Source organism: Triturus cristatus, chromosome 7, assembly GCF_964204655.1.
Source record: "Triturus cristatus chromosome 7, aTriCri1.1, whole genome shotgun sequence".
Lineage (NCBI taxonomy): Eukaryota > Metazoa > Chordata > Amphibia > Caudata > Salamandridae > Triturus > Triturus cristatus.
Window position 1 is genome coordinate 4,678,709 of NC_140590.1, and position 22,101 is coordinate 4,700,809.

Sequence of the window (22,101 nt, forward strand, 5' to 3'; positions counted from 1 at the left end):
GGCTGAGGGGAGAGTGCATGTACCTGAGACCCCAGACAAGCACAAGAGGCTGAGGGGGGAGTGCATGCACCTGAGACCCCAGAGTCACAGTAGAGACTGAGGGAGAGTTCATGCACCTGAGACCCCAACAAGAGGCTGAGGGGGGAGTGCATACACTGGAGACACCAACAAGAGGCTGTAGGGGGACTGCATACACCTGAGAACCCAACAAGAGGCCGTAGGGGGAGTGCATGGACCTGAGACCCCAGAGTCACAGGAGAGGCTGAGGGGGAGTGCATGCACCTGAGACCCCAGAGTCACATGAGAGGCTGAGGGGTAAGTGCATACACCTGAGACCCTCGACTCACACATGAGGATGAGGGGGGAGTGCATATACCTGAGACCCCAGACTCACCCAAGAGGCTAAGGGGAGAGTGCATGCACCTGGGACCCCAGACTCACCCAAGAGGCTGAGGGGGGAGTGCATCCACATGAGACCCCAGACTCTCACATGAGGCTGAGGGGAGAGTCCATGCACATGAGACCCCAGACTCATAAAAGAGGTTGTGGGGGGGAGTGCATGCACCTGATACCCCAACAAGAGGCTGAGGGGGGTTGCATGCACCTGAGCCCCCAACAAGAGGCTGAGGGGGGAGTACATGCACCTGAGACCCCAGACTCACACAAATGGCTGAGGGGGGAGTGCATACACCTGAGACCCCAACACAACGCTGAGGGGGGAGTGCATGCACCTGAGACCCCAAAAAGAGGCTGAAGGGGGAGTGCATGCACCTGAGACCCCAGACTCGCCAAGAGGCTGAGGGGGGAGTGCATACAGCGGAGACACCAACAAGAGGCTGTAGGGGGACTGCATGCACCTGAGACCCCAACAAGAGGCCGTAGGGGGAGTGCATGGACCTGAGACCCCAGAGTCACAGGAGAGGCTGAAGGGGGAGTGCATCCACCTGAGATCCCAGCAAGAGGCTGAAGGGGGAGTTCATGCACCTGAGACCCGAGTGCATGCCAACAAGAGGTTGAGGGGGGAGTGCATATACCTGAGACCCCAGACTCACCCAAGAGGCTAAGGGGAGAGTGCATGCACCTGGGACCCCAGACTCACCCAAGAGGCTGAGGGGGGAGTGCATGCATCTGAGACCCCAACAAGAGGCTGAGGGGAGAGTGCATGCACCTGAGACCCCAACAAGAGGCAGAGGGGGTAGTGCATGCAACTGAGACCCCAGTAGGAGGCTGAGGGCAGAGTGCATGCACATGAGACCCCAGCAAGATGCTGAGGGAGGAGTGCATACACGTGAGACACTGTTGGACAGGCCTCACAGACGACTTGCTCCCTCCCCGCTCGACAGGGCCCGGACTCCGGCCCACCTGGCATAACCCTGCGACAAGCACCTGTACTCCGTCTCCTGACGGACCCTTTGCCCTCGGACCCTTACTCATCACGGGGTCCAGCCCCACCGGCTTCCCCGGCCGGGTCAAGCCGCCATCTTGGGCCCTGCACCACGCGGCCGCCTGGCCTCCCCTCGACCCTAACCCCGGGCCTGGCCGGCCCCGACATCCCGGCACCACCATCCACCCAGGAGGTGAGCGGACCACTTGGCAGGTCAATGGGAGAACGAAGTGTCAAGAGCTCTTCCCCCGCCAGGTGCCGATCGTCTCCAGCTCCCCCAGGCGCTGGCTCCACCCCCTGCTGGGTGTCTGGACACCTTCATCCCGGGCCCTCCGACCTCCAAGTGCGAGGGTCCGGACATCAAGGGGCACCAGCCCTATAACTGAGGCAGCTCCGGAGCAGGAAGGCAGTTGTATCCTGGAGTCGAGAGACACCGAGTGAACTCAACCTTGACGGTCTACTGGCGCTGCCATAGCCCGCTCTTGTGAACCATCGTCCTGCCTGCTGGCGCTGCCGCGGCCTTCTGCAACATTCATCTTCCTGGGACCTGCTGGCGCTGCCGCGGCCCGTTGTAACGACCATCCTCACCGGGACCTGCTGGCGCTGCCGCGGACCGTATATCTTCCGGGGACCTGCTGGCGCTGCCGCGGCCCGTTGTATCGACCATCCACACCGGGACCTGCTGGCGCTGCCGCGGCCTGTACCACCAAGCTCGGGGATTGTGAGCTCATCATCATCTCATCCGAACTACCTGATTGGTAAATAGACTGTCCCGCTACCCCCTTCCCTACCTTGCGAGACTATAATCGAGGGGACCCCTGAGTCCAGACCTCCTTGTATCATTCCACCGTACCTTAAATAAGTGCTTATAAAGAACACTGAACCTTATCCTTGTGTGGCATCTGTCTGTGGGGGGGAAGTTACTTATCTGTACGATCGCTGGAGACGGCTCTCCCCGGAGACCTCTCCTCCTGACCCCGGCCGACCCTCCCGGTCCGTCTACCTTTTCTAACATTGGTGGCCAGCGGCGCGATCCGAATCAACGCGTAATCGTACAGAGAGTAGCTCACCCCACGACAAAGCACGATGTCGAGCAAAGATAGCAGCTCCACCGAGAAGTTCCAAATGGAGAAATTAGAAGAATACAACCACCGCGAACTGAGACAATTTTGCATAGAACTTGGCATTGCTACCACCGGCCTGAGTACCAAGGATGATCTAAAGCGCGCTCTTGAGTCATGGACAGAAACTGGGGTCGCAGGACCCTCCGACCAAAACAGCGTCACACCAGACCAAAACAGCATCACACCAGAGGGGAACGCCACGGCTCCCGAGGAGCGGGGAACGGGCCTCTCGCAGGAGGAGATACGAGAAAGAGACAGAGTCAGATTACACGAATTAGAGATGGCACGACTCAAGATGGATGGGGAACTCAAGTTAGCTGAACAGAAACTCAACCTCGAGCATATGCGGCTTCGAGAGGAACGAGAGGAAAAGCAGAGACAGAGAGAGCTGGAAGAGAAAAAAATAACGCTCGAGCACGAGCGCCAACTGGCGGAAATAGAACTGCGCAAACAGAATAAGGAACTGGGGGTGCCTGAGCGACCACACACCCCGGGGCCAATTGAGAAAAAAGTTCACATCCCCAAGGATGTGGTCCGCGAGTATGTCCGAGAAGACGACATACAACAGTGGTTTAAAGCCTATGAGATCGCAATGACCTCCCACCGGATCGACCGGAGTGATTGGGGAGCCGGACTTTGGGGGAGATTTATCAACGAGGGTCGCGATGCCCTGCTACAGCTCCCCGATCACCAAATGTCGTCCTACGACCACATGAAGGCTGCCCTCCTCACCCGCTACGGCCTCACGCCCGAGATGTACCGCCAGAGGTTCAGAGATTGCACCCGGATCCCAGGTACAACTTGGGTAGAGTACGTGAACTATTTCAGCCGGGCCTTCGAGGGTTGGATCAAGGGAAGTCAGGTCACCACCTACGAACAACTCTTCAACCTTATGGTATGGGAGCACCTGTCAAACAACTGTTTCGTCGAGCTCAGGCAGCACCTACTCGACAGTAAGCTGACTGACCCCCGGCAGCTCGCCGCAGAAGCTGACCGATGGGAAAGCACCCGAGTGGGCCGGAGGGGGCCACACGAACAGAACAGAAACAACCAAGGCCAGCACCGTCCTCGGGGAGGAGGAGGGGGCCAGGGGCGAGGGAGAGACGCCTTGCCCGCAACACCCGTAGCCAGCACCCCGGCTCCGGCCGGCCGGGGCAACCCCCCGTTGCGGCCTGGGTACCGAGCCAACGTCACGTGCCACCGGTGCCAGCGACTAGGCCACTACGCCAATGATCCGAACTGCCCGCTAAACCAAACACCCAAGCCCCGCCAGGTAGCTGCCGCTGCCCTAGGGGAAGAGCAATCATCGGAGGGACCCGAAGAGTATGAGCCGGCCCAGCAAGGGTGGGAACCGGCCGCCATGGTCCTGGCATGCTTAGGGGGAAGAGACATGGTTCCGCGGGCCCCCCTACCCGCCAACACCAGAAAATACGGTCAGTGGGTGACCATTAATGGACAGAGAGCCGAGGCCTTGCGTGACACCGGCGCCAGCGTGACGGCCGTCCGCTGTCACCTGGTGAAGCCCGAGCAGATCCTACCGAACATTCTCTGCCCCGTCCGCTCGGCGGACAACTCTGAGAGCATGTGTAAGATGGCCTGCGTCCCGTTTGAATGGGGAGGGGTCTCCGGCCTACTGAAGGTGACGGTCCGGGACGATGCCCCCGTGGACTGCCTCCTGGGGAATGACCTCGAGAGTTCCCCGTGGGCCACCGTCGAGAGAAGAGAGCACTTGGGGATGCTGGGCCTCCCGGACTGGGCCTGCATAACCACCCGATCCATGGCCGCCCGTGCCGCCCCCCGATCAGAAGAAACCGAATGGCCAGCACCTCCGCCCCCGGTGGCCCCTGTAGGGGACAACGGCGAGTCCGACCTACCGGACCCGACTACCGAAGAAGACGCGCCACACCAGGACCTTCCGGATCTGGCTCAGTGGCGGCAAGAAGGGGGGCCCACCCAAGAACAGTTCCGCCAGGAACAAAAGACCTGTCCCTCCCTCGAGGGACTCCGCCAACAAGCCAGCACCCAAAACGCCGGGGACACCACCGGAACCCACTGGGTCTACTGGGATAACGACCTGCTCTACAGCGAGCAAAGAATCGCCGAGCTGGGGGCCGGTCGAGTTCTGGTGGTACCGCTCCGCTTCCGAGACTTTCTGCTCAACCTGGCCCACGATGTCCCCCTGGCTGGACACCTGGGCCAGGACAAAACGTACAGTCGCCTGGTGACCCATTTTTTTTGGCCGAAAATGAGGAATGACGTCCTGAACCACTGCCGATCTTGCCCCACATGCCAAGCCAGCGGGAAGAGTGGCCGGAAGCTGAAGGCCCCTCTACAACCCTTCCCGGTGGTCACTACCCCGTTCGAGAGGGTGGGGATAGACATTGTGGGACCTCTGGACCCCCGCACGGCACAGGGACACAGGTTCATCTTGGTACTAGTGGACCATGCCACCCGCTACCCCGAGGCGGTGCCCCTACGGACAGTGACCGCTCCGGTGGTTGGCCGGGCCCTGATGGGGATCTTCTCCCGGGTAGGCTTCCCCCGAGAAGTCGTCAGCGACCGGGGTACGAATTTCATATCCAAATACATGAAGTCCCTCTGGCAACAATGCGGGGTCACCTACAGATTCACGACCCCCTATCACCCCCAAGGGAACGGACTAGTGGAGCGTTTTAACCGCACTCTCAAAGGGATGATTGGGGGATTGGAAGAGCCTCTCCGTCGCCAGTGGGATGTACTGCTCCCGTGCCTCCTCTTCGCCTACCGGGAAGTTCCCCAGAAGTCCCTCGGTTTTAGCCCCTTCGAACTCCTATACGGGCACCCTGTGCGGGGGCCCCTCAGCCTAGTCAAGGAAGGTTGGGAGATGGCCCCCCTAACGACCCCTCCAGACGTCTTCAAATACATCCTGGCCTTACGAAACCAGACCCGGCGCTTCAGGGAGATGGCCAAGGCGAACCTCGAGGCCAGCCAGGAGGACATGAAGAGGTGGTATGATCACAATACCTCCTCCGTTGAATTCGAGCCTGGGCAGCAAGTATGGGTGATGTCCCCCACCGAACCATGTGCCCTGCAAGATAAGTGGACGGGGCCCTTCAAAGTGGTCGAGCGCAAAAGCCCCGTCACTTACCTCATCGACATGGGGTCCTCCCGGAACCCCCTTCGGGTCCTCCACACCAACCGGCACAAACCACACTTTGTGCGCTCCGAACTGAGCCTCTTGATGGCTACAGACAGTGGCACAGAAGAAGACTCCGAGCCCCTCCCGGATCTCCTGAAGACTCAGGAGAAGGACGGCTCCGTGGACGGGGTCCGGCTCTCTGACGCCCTCACTTCGGAGCAACGCCAGGACTGCCGGTACCTCCTGCTGCAGTTCGCTGCCCTGTTCTCCCTCACCCCCGGGGTCACCCCCTGGTGTTTGCACGACGTAGACACCGGGGACAGTCCCCCTGTCCGGCACCGGGCCTACCGCGTACCAGATCGGGTACGGGCCTGCATACAAGAGGAAGTGGCCAAGATGCTCACGATCGGGGTCATCGAGCCCTCGGACAGTCCCTGGGCCAGTCCGGTTGTACTGGTTCCCAAAGCCGCTGCCCCCGGCACCGCACCTGAACTGAGATTCTGCGTCGACTACCGGGGCTTGAACGCTGTCACCCGGGCCGACGCTCATCCCATCCCCCGGGCAGACGAGCTGATCGACCGGCTGGGGGCCGCCCGCTACCTTAGTATCTTCGACCTAACGGCGGGCTACTGGCAGATCGGCCTCACACCCAGGGCTCAGGAACGGTCAGCCTTCTCTACCCCCGATGGCCACTATCAATTTAAGGTCATGCCCTTTGGCATGAAGAATGCCCCCGCCACATTCCAACGCCTTGTGAACCAGGTCTTGGCGGGGCTTGAAGAATTCAGCGCTGCCTACCTGGACGATATCGCTGTATACAGCCGCCACTGGTCCGACCACCTCCGTCACCTCCAAGAGGTCCTACGAGCCCTCCAGCGGGCTGGCCTCACCATTAAGGCCGGCAAGTGCCAGATTGGCCAAGGGTCTGTGACCTACCTTGGGCACCAAGTGGGGAGTGGGCTGGTGGCCCCACTACAACTTAAGATTGCTGCCATCCAGTCCTGGCAGCCCCCCGTCACCCAGACCGAGGTCCGAGCCTTCTTGGGGCTCACCGGCTACTACCGGCGGTTCGTGAAGGACTACGGCAGCATCGCGGGGCCCCTCACGGGTCTCACATCCAAGAATCAACCGAAGCGGGTCAGCTGGACTCCTGATTGTCAAGCGGCCTTCGAGGAGCTGAAGGCCGCCCTGTGCACCGCCCCGGTGCTCCAGGCCCCCGATTACAGTCGGGAATTTGTGGTGCAGACCGACGCCTCCGCCCACGGCATCGGAGCCGTCCTCTCTCAGTTGAACCCCGAAGGGCATGACCAGCCGGTGGCCTTCATCAGTCGACGTCTCCTGGCCCGAGAACAGCGTTGGAGCACCATCGAGAGGGAGGCATTTGCAGTAGTGTGGGCCCTCAAAAAGCTCCGACCATATCTCTTCGGTGGCCACTTCCGGGTACAAACCGACCATCGACCCCTGCAATGGCTGATGCAGATGCGGGGGGAGAACCCAAAACTCTTGCGCTGGTCCATTTCCCTGCAGGGAATGGACTTCACCGTGGAGCACCGACCAGGCCAAGACCACGCCAACGCGGATGGCCTGTCCCGCTTTTTCCGCCTCGACGAAGAGAGTCCCCAAGGAGATGGGTGACTCTCCCCGCCTTCAGCTGGGGGGGACGCATGTTGGACAGGCCTCACAGACGACTTGCTCCCTCCCCGCTCGACAGGGCCCGGACTCCGGCCCACCTGGCATAACCCCGCGACAAGCACCTGTACTCCGTCTCCTGACGGACCCTTTGCCCTCGGACCCTTACTCATCACGGGGTCCAGCCCCACCGGCTTCCCCGGCCGGGTCAAGCCGCCATCTTGGGCCCTGCACCACGCGGCCGCCTGGCCTCCCCTCGACCCTAACCCCGGGCCTGGCCGGCCCCGACATCCCGGCACCACCATCCACCCAGGAGGTGAGCGGACCACTTGGCAGGTCAATGGGAGAACGAAGTGTCAAGAGCTCTTCCCCCGCCAGGTGCCGATCGTCTCCAGCTCCCCCAGGCGCTGGCTCCACCCCCTGCTGGGTGTCTGGACACCTTCATCCCGGGCCCTCCGACCTCCAAGTGCGAGGGTCCGGACATCAAGGGGCACCAGCCCTATAACTGAGGCAGCTCCGGAGCAGGAAGGCAGTTGTATCCTGGAGTCGAGAGACACCGAGTGAACTCAACCTTGACGGTCTACTGGCGCTGCCATAGCCCGCTCTTGTGAACCATCGTCCTGCCTGCTGGCGCTGCCGCGGCCTTCTGCAACATTCATCTTCCTGGGACCTGCTGGCGCTGCCGCGGCCCGTTGTAACGACCATCCTCACCGGGACCTGCTGGCGCTGCCGCGGACCGTATATCTTCCGGGGACCTGCTGGCGCTGCCGCGGCCCGTTGTATCGACCATCCACACCGGGACCTGCTGGCGCTGCCGCGGCCCGTACCACCAAGCTCGAGGATTGTGAGCTCATCATCATCTCATCCGAACTACCTGATTGGTAAATAGACTGTCCCGCTACCCCCTTCCCTACCTTGCGAGACTATAATCGAGGGGACCCCTGAGTCCAGACCTCCTTGTATCATTCCACCGTACCTTAAATAAGTGCTTATAAAGAACACTGAACCTTATCCTTGTGTGGCATCTGTCTGTGGGGGGGAAGTTACTTATCTGTACGATCGCTGGAGACGGCTCTCCCCGGAGACCTCTCCTCCTGACCCCGGCCGACCCTCCCGGTCCGTCTACCTTTTCTAACAGACACCAACAAGAGACTGAGGGGGAAGTGCCTGTTCCCGAGACCCAGACTCCTACCAGAGGCTTAGGGGGGAGTGCATGCACCCGAGACCCCAGCAAAAGGCTGAGTGGCGAGTGCATACACGTGAGACCCCTACAAGAGGCTGAGGGGGGAGTGCATGCACCTGAGAGCCACTCATGAGGCTGAGGGGAGAGTGCATGCACCTGAGACCCACACATGAGGCTGAGGGGGGAGTGCATGCACCTGAGACAAACACATGAGGCTGAGGGGAGAGTGCATGAACCTGAGACCCCAGACTCACACGAGGCTCGGGGTAAGTGCATATACCTGAGACACAGACTTGCACAAGAGGCAGAGGAGTGAGTGCATGCACTTGAGACCCCAACAATAGGCATAAAGGCGCGTGTGTGCACCTGAGATCCCAGAATATCAGGAGAACCCAACAAGAGGCTGAGGGGAGAGTACATACACCTGAGACACCAGACTAATACAAGAGGCTGAGGGGGAGTGCATGCACCTGAGACCCCAACAAGAGGCTGAGGGGTGAATGCATACACCCTAGACTCACAGAAGAGGCTGAGGGGGGAGTACATGCACCTGAGAGCCCAAAATCGCACAGGATGCTGATGGGGGAGTGCATGGAGCTGAGACCCCAGACTCACACAAGAGGCTGAGGGGGGAGTGCATGCACCTGAGACCCTAGACTCACGGAAGAGGCTGAGGGGGGAGTGCATGCACCTGAGACCCTAGACTCACGGAAGAGGCTGAGGGGGGAGTGCATGCACCTGAGACCCCAACAAAAGGCTGAGGGAAGAGTGCATGCGCCTGAGACCCCAGAGCCACATGAGAGGCTGAGGGGTGTCTAAATACGCATAAGACCATTGTGTTCTCTGTGCACACACTTATGCATAAGTTCAGATGGCTTTCATGCAATATTGTGAATTTTTAATACATTGGCTAAAACAAAAGAACAAAAGATTTCTGAGTAACGTTGAACCAGGCATGCTCAGTAGTTACCTTCCAGTCTTAAACATCTCTCTGTTTTGAGATAAGTGTACCAAAGATGTTTTAATTAAATGAAATGCACCTGAGACCCCAACAAGAGTCTGAGGGGGGAGTGCATACACGCACCTGAGACCCCAGCCTCGCACAAGAGTCTGAGGGGGGAGTGCATGCATCTGAGAGCCCAACAAGAGGCTGAGGGGGGAGTGCATGCACCTGAGACCCCAGACTCGCACAAGAGTCTGAGGGGGGAGTGCATGCATCTGAGAGCCCAACAAGAGGGGGAGGGGGGAGTGCATGCACCTGAGACCCCAACAAGAGTCTGAGGGGGGAGTGCATACACGCTCCTGAGACCCCAGCCTCGCACAAGAGTCTGAGGGGGGAGTGCATACACGCACCTGAGACCCCAGCCTCGCACAAGAGTCTGAGGGGGGAGTGCATGCATCTGAGAGCCCAACAAGAGGCTGAGGGGGGAGTGCATGCACCTGAGACCCCAGACTCGCACAAGAGTCTGAGGGGGGAGTGCATGCATCTGAGAGCCCAACAAGAGGGGGAGGGGGGAGTGCATGCACCTGAGACCCCAACAAGAGTCTGAGGGGGGAGTGCATACACGCTCCTGAGACCCCAGCCTCGCACAAGAGTCTGAGGGGGGAGTGCATGCATTTGAGAGCCCAACAAGAGACTGAGGGGGGAGTGCATGCACCTGAGACCCCAGACTCGCACAAGAGTCTGAGGGGGGAGTGCATGCATCTGAGAGCCCAACAAGAGGGGGAGGGGGGAGTGCATGCACCTGAGACCCCAACAAGAGGCTGAGGAGGGAGTGCATGCATGTTAGAAATGGGATTTCTGGTTGGCTAGGGCTTGCACCAAGCCAGGCAGAAACCACCACTCTAGTCAGGGCTGGGGAGTTACACGCCAAAGATAACCCCTGCTCACCCCCTTGGTAGCTTGGCACGAGCAGTCAGGCTTATCCCGGAGGCAATGTGTAAAGCGTTTGCGCGCGCACCCAGCAACAACACCCAAGGCCCACCACAAAGGAAACTCCACACAAGGTATTATATAAAAATAGCCTTTGTATTATACCTAAACACATTAGATAATATTCACACAATTTACACTGTGCCAACTGGCACTGGGCAGAATTTTTCAAGGGATTATATGTACAGGGAACAGGGCCACATGGACCACTGTCAGGAATTAGCACTTTTAGAACTTAGTACTTAGAACATAGGAATAACACTTCTAGGACATAGCACATACAGTCACTGTAGCACCAATTAGAGCATGTAGCGCACAACCAGTAACCACTGGTAACAGGTAAGTACCACCTACGCAACCCTAACCACCTTAGGAAAATGTCACGCAGGGAACCAGGACCTCACTAGCACCACCTGTACTAGGAGAAAACAACCACCTAAGTATCACAATACCTGTAGGGGTATAAGCACATTACACATGACGCATAAAAACACATTCAGAGGTGTAAACACAAGGCACATGACGCATAAAAACACATTCAGAGGTGCAGGTTTAGGAACAATAGCGCGAAAACTCACATTAGCCACCACCTGTGGCAGTCCCTAGGCCAACTGGCCGTGTCGGGGCTAGGACGCCCTGTGTCCAGCAGAGTCAGGGCAAGACTGCGCAAGCTGTGCCAGCCAATGCGCAAAGTAGCACTGGGCACAACCTAAACGTTGCAGCTGCCCACTAAGTGCTGGGCAGCTGGGAAAATGAGCGTGAGCACCACTGTGCCTTTTAAAACAAATATAGCAGTCACGTGGCGCCTCTCTGGGCTCTAACCACAAGAAATGCCCCCTAGAGCCTTCGTGGCTCAAGACCAATGTGGCTATGTGGGAGCGCCCCCAGCACTCTAAATAAACAAGGTTGGCCCTGTTGGAGCCTCTCTGGCTCATTAACAAGCAAATATGCCCCCAACGTTGGAGCGCACTCGCGTTGTTTAACAAATATCGGCCCAAACAACGTTGGGGCGGCCCGCTGCCTTCCGGGGCCGCCCGATACCTGAAATGCCCGCCTATGTTGGAGCGCACTCGCGCTCTTAGGAAACCCTGTCCCCCTACGTGGGAGCCTCACAGGCTCTGAACAGGCAATGCGGGCCCCGCTCCAGGCCGGTAAGCGGCCCTACTCACCGGTCTCCGTCGGATCTGGAAGCAGCAGCACGCACGGGGCTCTTTTCTTCGCTGGTAGGCGGGGTGGGCTCCCGCCGAACCTCCGGCCCCGCTTCTTCTTGCTTCGGTCTCCCTGGGGCCGGGACTTCCTGCCTCCGCCCTGTGTGCTGATGACGTGGCGGTAGGAGTCCCGGTTGCCAGGCAACCCTCCGGCGGCGGCGAGGAACTTCTCTCGTTCCCTTTACTGAAGCGCGGGGTGGGCTCCCGCCTTCAGTTAAAATAAAAATGCGACGGTGGCTCCTCGTCTCGGAGCACACAAAGCGGGGTAGGCTCCCACTTGAGCCAATAAAGCGAAACGGCAAGGTCCCTGGCGGGGTGGGCACCCGCTAGGGATATTAATCTTCCAATAAAGCGGGGTAGGCTCCCGCTCGAGCACCACAATGCGGGGTGGGCACCCGCTTTACCACACGGCAGGGTAGCAGGGAATCCCTACGTCGGGGTTCCCTTGCTAATAATTGCAGCTCCGCGCTGCTGGCCACAACGAAGGTGCTCCTCTGCAGCACATAAAGATGTAGCGCTTCCCAAGCACTGGGAAGCAGGGTCCAGGAGCAACAAAGTCCTGGCAAAGTTCAGGGAGGTAGGCAGGGGGCAAGGCTGGGCCAGGGGCCAGCTCACTGGGCCCTCCAGGCAGGAAGGCAGTCCCAAGTGGCGGTTCCTCCTGGCCTCCAGCAGCAGCAGCCCCCCTCAGGATCCTGGAAGAGAACAAATTGCAAGGGGACACAGCCCCTTCTTATACACCTTTTCCCTTTGTTCTTGCTTCAGGGTGAGGGGGAAAACCAGTCGCAGCTGGTTGGGGAGCACCCTTGATGTGCTCAGCCCCTCACTCTATTCACTGGCAGGGCTAGGGTCATCAGTCGCACCACAGGGGGCGGAGCCAGCATTGTGTGGGGAAAGCCCTGCCCTATTCAGGTCCAAGGTGCACTCCTCCCCAGCCATCCGCATGCTAATCTCACACTCACCACTGGGGCAGACCCACCCAGACTCCTGGAGCCAGGCTCACCAGCCAGCTCCAGCCAATCACACGGCAGACACCTTTTACACTAATATGCCAACTCCTAGAAGTGGCACTTCCGCACATGACATAATCACGCATTATACCTCATTGCGAAGCATTCGATCACACGAGTCGGCACATACCAAACTCGAGCCTGCACACCCCACGCATCAGGAACTACCAGGGACACATACATTCCCCATGCATTCCTATGGGAGGGCAGGCCTATCTCACCACATGCACTCAGAGTGCGCACGCACTTTACTCTGGGACACAGGGAAAGTGCGCAGAAACCAAAAATCACTACCACCAGCTCAGCAGTAAAAGCAAAAAGTTCAGGGGTGAACCTGCCAGAAGGGCCAAGTCCAACACAACTCCCTTCCAGCCAAAAACGCAGGGCAGACCAATCACCACCATGATGGACTTCCCTGCTTTGGGCGATAGAATACGGACGTGGGCCTGCAACTGCAGGGACACCCTCCTGTTCTACGCCACGGTGAACCCATGGGATTCCTTCTAAAACCACTGTCTGGACCAACTGGGCTACCCCACTGGTACTCCCAAGCTGTCAGCGGCCAAGACCAGGCCCTAGGCCACCCAGGTGCCACCGGTCCTTGCCTAATCACAGAGTGGGGGGTAGTAAACCCTGGCACATAGCGGCCATTCTCCACTCTTCCTGTCTGCAAGACAGGACTAGACTGCTTCTGGTTCTCCAGCCTAGGGTCTACACCCTCAGGCGGACAAGGAGTCTCAGGGAATGCTCTCCTCCCCCTACCTCTTCTCCTAGGGTTCCTCTTCCTCTGGCAAGGGGTACACCTAGAACGCCATTCCAACCCAGGGTTTAACCCCTCAGGTTGCACCGGGGTCAGAGGTGGGCTCTCCCACCCTCTGCAACCCCTTCCAGAGCCCTGCTCCCTACCAACTGGGGCGGTACCTCTGGAAGAAGAACCGGTCGAGACGCTGGTTACAGACGTCCCACCCTTCAGGTCATGCTGATCCCGAACCTGGCTTCCAACCTCCGGCCTAGAACCTTTGGTGGAATAATCGCCTGGCACTCCAGGACTTCTGGGGATTTACACTCCATCCCCCTGAGGCTAACAAATGACACATATGTCGTGTGACTGTCTGTCTGGCGTGGTTCTCCCGTCCCCTGTCCACCTGACAGTGCGCAGAGATCCCCCAGAACAGAAGTGGTGTCACCCTGGTCACTATACGGGATCCTAGCCCAACTGGGTAGTCCCTGACCCACTGGCTCTTCCACTGGGAAACTCATCCCCCAATCACTCCTCACGCTGGACTCGTGTACCCTCCCTACCGGAGTGGTACTGCCAGACTCTAGAACCACAGGAGCCCTGTTTACAGGCGCTCCAGGTCCTCTACTCACTAAGAGATCTTCCTCAAGTGGAGTAACAGGACAGCCTAGGTCCCCAACTTGGTGTTCCCTCATGAAACCATCCAAGACCTGAGGCAGGGCTTCGTGCGTCTGGGGACCCTCGGTCACCCTCTCACTCCTGCTCCACTGAGCCAGGCCGTAAGCCCCTACACCCTCCTCGCTATCCTGGGACCTAGCTGGGCTACACTGAGCCTCTTCCACCACGCTGGGCTGGAAGATACCTGACCCACTACTTTTGGATTCACTCCCTAATGACTCTAGAGAACCTCCAGCACTTTCCCAGCGCTCTGCTTCATCCGCAAGCTCAAATGGCTCAGACAATCCACACCCCAACAGGTGTTGGCGCAACCCCGGCACACAACAACTGAGCAGGTGTTCTTTGAGACCCAGATCACACAGTTGATCAAAATCAGATTCTGCGGGATCTTTTACCCAATCAGACAGTGCACCCTCACATGCATCCACAAACTCCTCCCAAGACTGGTGAGACAGCTTCCTACTGCCCCTGAATTTCAACCTTAACTCCTCCTCCTGGGAAACAGGTACCAGACTGGGGGAACTGGGACTGGGATTTCCTACACTGAAATCTATATAGCTACCACCACTGGACTCAACCCTCCCTGGGGAATCCAGAAAATTTAAACTGCGCGCAGGGGATAGTCTACCCTCCAGAGCTCCTTTGCCTCTGGTGGAGGCCCTCTCAGCCTCCTCTATCCTCTCCTGCTCCGAGACCCTCTCAGTCTCTAGCTGTTGCTTCTTGACCTCCAGCTGCGCCATAGCCTGGGCATGCTCTAACCTGAGCGTTTATAATGTCAGCTGATGCTCCCTTTCTTTCCTCCTATCTTCCCACTCCTCTGGGGACAGGGAAAGGGATGAGGCGCTGCCTCCTACGCTGGACCCAGCAAGGGACGCCCTACCTACGGGGTCCTCACTCTCTACTGGCGTCCAGGTACTGTTATCTTCTTCCTCCTCTTCTGAATCCTCAGGGCTCCCCACAGACCCACCACCCTCCTGGTGTGAGGCCCGGGCCCTTTCCGTACTGCGCTCAAGATCCCAATGACCCTTTTGCCATAGGAACAGGTGGTCCCTAAGTTCGTACAGAGTGTCTGTGTTAGACGGACCGGGAGGGTCGGCCGAGGACAAGGGGAGAGGTCTCCGGGGAGAGCCGTCTCCAGCGATCGTACAGACGAGTAACTTCCCCCCCACAGCTGTACACCACACAAAGATAGGTTTTAACGTTATTTATAAGCAATCTTTAGGTACGATAGAATGGTACAAGGAGGTCAGGACTCAGGGGTCCCCTCGATTCTAGTCTCTTGGTTGGGAAAGGGGGTAGCGGGACAGTCTTGTTACTAATCTGGTAGATGCGATGAAATGATGGATAGCTCACAATCCTCGAGCTCGGTGTTCTAGTTGGACGGGCCGCGGCGGCGCCAGCAGGTCCCGGTGAAGGTGGTCGTTACACGGTCCGCGGCAGCGCCAGCAGGTCCCGATGAAGGTGGTGGTTACAACGGGCCGCGGCAGCGCCAGCAGGTCCCAACGAAGGTGGTAGTTACAACGGTCCGCGGCAGCGCCAGCAGGTCCCAATGAAGGTGGTAGGTACAACGGTCCGCGGCAGCGCCAGCAGGTCCCGACGAGGATGGAGGATGCAGAAGGCCGCAGCAGCGCCAGCAGGCAGAGTGATAGTTCACAAGGCAGGGCTACGGCAGCGCAGGTAGTCCGTCAAGGATGAGTTCTTCTCGGTGTCTTTCGACTCCAGGATACAACTGCCTTCCTGCTCTGGAGCTGCCCCAGTTATAGGTCTGGCGCCCTTTGATGTTCGGCCCCTCACACTTGGAGGTCGGAAGGTCCGGGATGAGGGAGTCCAGACACCCAGCAGGGGGGTGGAGCCAGCGCCCGGGGGAGCTGGGGGGCGATCGGCACCTGGCGGGGGAGAGCCATCCACACTTCTTTCTCCCATCGACCTGCCAAGTGGACCGTTCACCTCCTGGGTGGATGGTGGTGCCGGGATGTCGGGGCCTGGCCAGGCCCAGGGTTAGGGTCGAACTGAGGCCACGCGGCCTTGTGGTGCAGTGTCCAAGATGGCGGCCGGGCCGGGCGAGGAAGCCGGTAGTGGTTCGGCCCCATGATACAGAGATGTCCGGGGGCAGGAGTCCCGTCTGGAGACGGGGTGCGGGTTGTTTCTGTGGGTAACACCTGGAGGGCCGGGGCTCGGGCCCTGTCATGCGGGGAGGGAGCAAGCCCTTCATGTGGCCTGTCCAACATGCGTCCCCCCCAGCTGAAGGCGGGGAGAGTCACCCATCCTCTTGGGGACTCTCCTCGTCGAGGCGGAAAAAGCGTGACAGGCCATCTGCGTTGGCGTGGTCTTGGCCCGGGCGATGTTCCACAGTGAAGTCCATCCCCTGCAGGGAGATGGACCAACGCAATAGTTTGGGGTTTTCCCCCCGCATCTGCATTAGCCACTGCAGGGGTCGATGATCTGTTTGCACCCGGAAGTGGGTACCGAAGAGATAGGGCCGGAGCTTTTTGAGGGCCCACACCACTGCGAAGGCCTCCCTCTCGATGGTGCTCCATCGCTGTTCTCGGGCCAGGAGGCGTCTGCTGATGAAGGCCACCGGTTGGTCAAGTCCCTCGTAGTTCAGCTGGGAGAGGACCGCCCCGATGCCATGGTCGGAGGCATCTGTCTGTACGATGAATTCCCGACTGTAGTCGGGGGCCTGGAGCACAGGGGCAGTGCACATGGCAGCTTTCAGCTTCTCGAAGGCCGCTTGACAGTCTGGGGTCCAGTTGATCTTCTTCGGGTGGTTTTTGGATGTGAGTCCCGTGAGGGGCCCCACAATGCTGCCATAGTTCCTCACGAACCGCCGGTAGTAGCCGGTGAGCCCCAAGAAGGCTCGGACCTCGGTCTGCGTGACTGGGGGCTGCCAGGACTGGATGGCAGCGATTTTGAGTTGCAGAGGGGCCACCAGACCGCTTCCCACCTGGTGTCCGAGATAGGTCACGGACCCCTGACCAATTTGGCACTTGCTGGCCTTGATTGTGAGGCCGGCCCGTTGGAGGGCCTGCAGGACCTCTCGGAGGTGGTGGAGGTGGTCGGACCAGTGGCGGCTGTACACAGCGATATCGTCCAGGTAGGCGGCGCTGAACTCCTCGAGCCCCGCCAAGACCTGGTTCACCAGTCGCTGAAAAGTAGCTGGGGCATTCTTCATGCCGAAGGGCATAACTTTGAAGTGGTAGTGGCCATCGGGGGTAGAAAATGCGGATCGTTCTTGGGCCCGGGGTGTGAGACCGATCTACCAGTAGCCCGCTGTGAGGTCGAAGATGCTGAGGTAGCGGGCAGCCCCCATGCGGTCGATCAGTTCATCCGCTCGGGGGATGGGATGAGCGTCGGTTCTGGTAACAGCATTCAAGCCCCGATAGTCGACGCATGTTGGACAGGCCACACGAAGGGCTTGCTCCCTCCCCGCATGACAGGGCCCAAGCCCCGGCCCGCCAGGCGTGACCCACGAGAATCACCGCACCCCGTCTCCCGACGGAACTCCTGCCCTCGGACCTCCATGTATCACGGGCCCAAGCCACCACCGGCTCCCTCGGCCGGGTCAAGCCGCCATCTTGGGCCCTGCGCCACGAGGCCGCGTGGCCTCCACCTGACCCTAACCCTGGGCCTGGCCGGCCCCGACATCCCGGCACCACCATCCACCCAGGAGGTGAGCGGACCACTTGGCAGGTCAATGGGAGAACGAAGCGCCAAGGACTCTCCCCCGCCAGGTGACGATCGCCTCCAGCTCCCCCAGGCACCGGCTCCACCCCCCCGCTGGGTGTCTGGACACCTTCATCCCGGACCCTCCGACCTCCAAGTGCGAGGGTCCGGACATCAAAGGGCGCCTGCCCTATAACTGGAGCAGCTCCGGAGCAGGAAGGCAGTTGTATCCTGGAGTCGAGAGACACCGAGAGAACTCAGCCTTGACGGACTACTGGCGCTGCCGTAGCCCTATCTTGTGAAACATCGTCCTGCCTGCTGGCGCTGCCGCGGCCTTCTGCAACATCCATCCTCGTCGGGACCTGCTGGCGCTGCCGCGGCCCGTTGTAACGACCACCTTCACCGGGACCTGCTGGCGCTGCCGCGGACCGTACAACGACCATCCTCACTGGGACCTGCTGGCGCTGCCGCGGACCGTGTATCGACCATCTTCACCGGGACCTGCTGGCGCTGCCGCGGCCCGTACCAGCTAGACCACCAAGCTCGAGGATTGTGAGCTACCCACCATACCATCTCAACTACCAGACTGGTAACCAGACTGTCCCGCTACCCCCTTTTCCCATCTTGAGAGACTTGAATCGAGGGGACCCCTGAGTCCAGACCTCCTTGTACCTTTTCATCGTACCTTAAGAAGTTCTTATAAAGAACGCTAACTCATCTCCTTGTGTGGTATCTGTCTGTGGGGGGGGAAGTTATTTGTCTGTACGATCGCTGGAGACGGCTCTCCCCGGAGACCTCTCCCCTTGTCCTCGGCCGACCCTCCCGGTCCGTCTAACATTGGTGGCCAGCGGCGCGATCCGAATCAACGCGTAATCGTACAGAGAGTAGCTCACCCCACGACAAAACCACGATGTCAGCCAAAGATAGCGGTTCCACTGAAAAGTTCCAAATGGATAAGTTGGAAGAATATAGCCACCGCGAACTTAAACAATTCTGCATGGAACTAGGCATTGCTACCACCGGCCTGAGTACCAAAGATGATTTGAAGCGCGCCCTTGAGTCGTGGGCAGAAACTGGGATCACCGGATCCTCCGACCAAAACAGTGTCGCACCAGAGGGGAACGCCACGGCTCCCGAGGAGCGGGGAACGGGCCTCTCGCAGGAGGAGATCCAGGAAAGAGAAAGGACCAGATTACACGAGTTGGAAATGGCACGACTCAAGATGGACTGTGAACTAAAGTTAGCCGAGCAGAAACTAAATCTAGAGCATCTGCGGCTCCGAGAGGAACGAGAAGAAAAACAGAGACAGAGAGAGCTTGAGGAAAAAAGAATAACACTCGAACACGAGCGCAAACTGGCGGAAATAGAACTTCGGAAACAGAATAAAGAACCGGGGGTGCCTGAGCGACCGCACACCTCAGGGGCAACCGAGAAAAAAGTCCACATCCCCAAGGATGTTGTCCGAGAGTATGTCCGAGAAGACGACATACAGCAGTGGTTCAAAGCCTACGAGATCGCCATGACCTCCCACCGGATCGACCGGAGTGATTGGGGAGCCGGACTATGGGGGAGGTTCGTCAACGAAGGTCGCGATGCCCTGTTGCAGCTCCCAGATCACCAAATGTCGTCCTACGACCACATGAAGGCTGCCCTCCTCACCCGCTACGGCCTCACACCCGAGATGTACCGCCAGAGGTTCAGAGATTGCACCCGGATCCCGGGTACAACTTGGGTGGAGTACGTAAACTATTTCAGCCGAGCCTTCGAGGGTTGGATCAAGGGGAGCCATGTAACGACCTACGAACAACTCTTTAACCTTATGGTATGGGAACACCTGTCGAACAACTGTTTCGTCGAGCTCAGGCAGCACCTCCTCGACAGTAAATTGACTGACCCCCGGCAGCTCGCCGCTGAAGCTGACCGATGGGAAAGCACCCGAGTGGGCCGGAGAGGACCACACGAGCAGAACCGAAGCAACCAAGGCCAGCACCGTCCTCGGTGAGGAGGAGGAGGCCAGGGGCGAGGGAGAGACACCCTCCCGGCAACACCCGTGGCCAGCACCCCGCCCCCGGCCGGCCGGGGAAACCCCCCGATGCGTCCAGGGTTCCGAGCCAATGTCACGTGCCACCGATGCCAGCGAGTCGGCCATTACGCCAATGACCCGAGCTGCCCGCAGAACCAAACGCCCAAGCCCCGCCAGGTAGCTGCCGCCGCCCTGGGGGAAGAACGACTATCAGAGGAACAGGAAGAGTATGAGCCGGCCCAGCAGGAGTGGGAACCGGCCGCCATGGTTCTAGCGTGCCTAGGGGGAAAAGACATAGTCCCGCGGGCTCCCCTACCCGCCAACACCAGGAAATACGGTCAGTGGGTGACCATTAATGGGCATCGGGCTGAGGCCTTACGTGACACAGGCGCCAGTGTGACGGCCGTCCGCTGTCACCTGGTGAAACCCGAGCAGATCCTGCCGAACATTCTCTGCCCCGTCCGCTCAGCCGACAATTCCGAAAGTCTGTGTCAAATGGCCTGCGTCCCCTTCGAATGGGGAGGGGTCTCCGGCCTGTTGAAAGTGACGGTCCGGGATGATGCCCCCGTGGACTGCCTCCTGGGGAATGACCTTGAGAGTTCCCCGTGGGCCACCGTCGAGAGAAGAGAGCACCTGGGGATGCTGGGCCTCCCGGACTGGGCCTGCGTAACCACCCGGTCCATGGCCGCCCGTGCCGTCCCCCGACCAGAAGAACCGGAATGGCCAGCACCTCCGCCCCCGGTCGCCCCAGTAGAAGACAACGACGAGGCCAACCCCCCGGAACCAACAACCGAAGGGGACGCGCAACCCCAGGACTTCCCCAGCCTGGCTCAGTGGCGTCAAGAAGGGGGGCCCACCCAAGAACAGTTCCGCCAGGAGCAAAAGACCTGCCCCTCCCTCGAGGGACTCCGCCAACAAGCCAGCGCCCAGAGCGCAGGGGACTCCACCGGAACTCACTGGGTCTACTAGGAGAACGACCTGCTATACAGCGAACAGAGAATCGCAGAGCTAGGGGCCGGTCGAGTACTGGTGGTACCTCTCCGCTTCAGAGACTTCCTGCTCAACCTGGCCCACGATGTCCCCCTGGCTGGACACCTGGGCCAAGACAAAACTTACAGTCGCCTAGTGACCCACTTTTTCTGGCCGAAGATGCGGAACGACGTCCTGAACCACTGCCGGTCCTGCCCCACGTGCCAGGCCAGCGGGAAGAGTGGCCGTAAGCTGAAAGCCCCTCTACAACCCTTCCCAGTGGTCACCACCCCGTTCGAGAGGGTAGGAATAGACATTGTGGGGCCCCTGGACCCCCGCACGCTACAAGGACATAGGTTCATCCTGGTACTGGTGGATCACGCCACCCGCTACCCCGAGGCGGTGCCTCTACGAACTGTAACAGCTCCAGTGGTTGGCCGGGCCCTAATGGGGATCTTCTCCCGGGTGGGCTTCCCCCGAGAAGTCGTCAGCGACCGAGGCACGAACTTCATCTCAAAATACATGAAGTCCCTCTGGCAACAGTGCGGGGTCACCTACCGATTCACGACCCCCTATCACCCCAAAGGGAACGGACTAGTGGAGTGATTCAACCGCACTCTCAAGGGGATGATTGGGGGATTGGAAGAGTCCCTCCGTCGCCAGTGGGATGTACTACTCCCGTGCCTCCTCTTCGCCTACCGAGAAGTTCCCCAGAAGTCCCTCGGTTTTAGCCCTTTCGAACTCCTGTACGGGCACCCTGTGCGAGGGCCCCTCAGCCTAGTCAAAGAAGGTTGGGAGATGGCCCCCCTAAAGACCCCTCCAGACGTCTTCAAGTACCTCCTGGCCCTACGCAATCAGACCCGGCGCTTCAGGGAGATGGCCAAGGCGAACCTCGAGGCCAGCCAGGAAGACATGAAGAGATGGTATGATCACAATGCCTCCTCCGTCGAGTTCGAACCTGGTCAACAAGTGTGGGTGATGTCCCCCACCGAACCATGTGCCTTGCAAGATAAGTGGACGGGGCCCTTCAAGGTGGTCGAGCGCAAAAGCCCCGTCACTTACCTCATCGACATGGGGACCCCCCGGAACCCCCTTCGGGTCCTCCACACCAACAGACTCAAACCACACTTTGTGCGCTCAGAACTCAGCCTCCTGATGGCTACGGACAGTGGGGCAGAGGAGGACTCCGAACCCCTCCCGGATCTCCTGAAGACTCAGGAGAACGACGGTTCCGTGGACGGGGTCCGGCTCTCCGATGCCCTCACCCCAGAGCAACGCCAGGGCTGCCGGGACCTCCTGCTGCGGTTCGCTTCACTGTTCTCCCTCACTCCCGGGGTCACCCCTTGGTGCTTGCACGACGTGGACACCGGGGACAGTCCCCCTATCCGACACCGGGCCTACTGCGTACCAGATCGGGTACGGGCCTGCATACAAGAGGAAGTG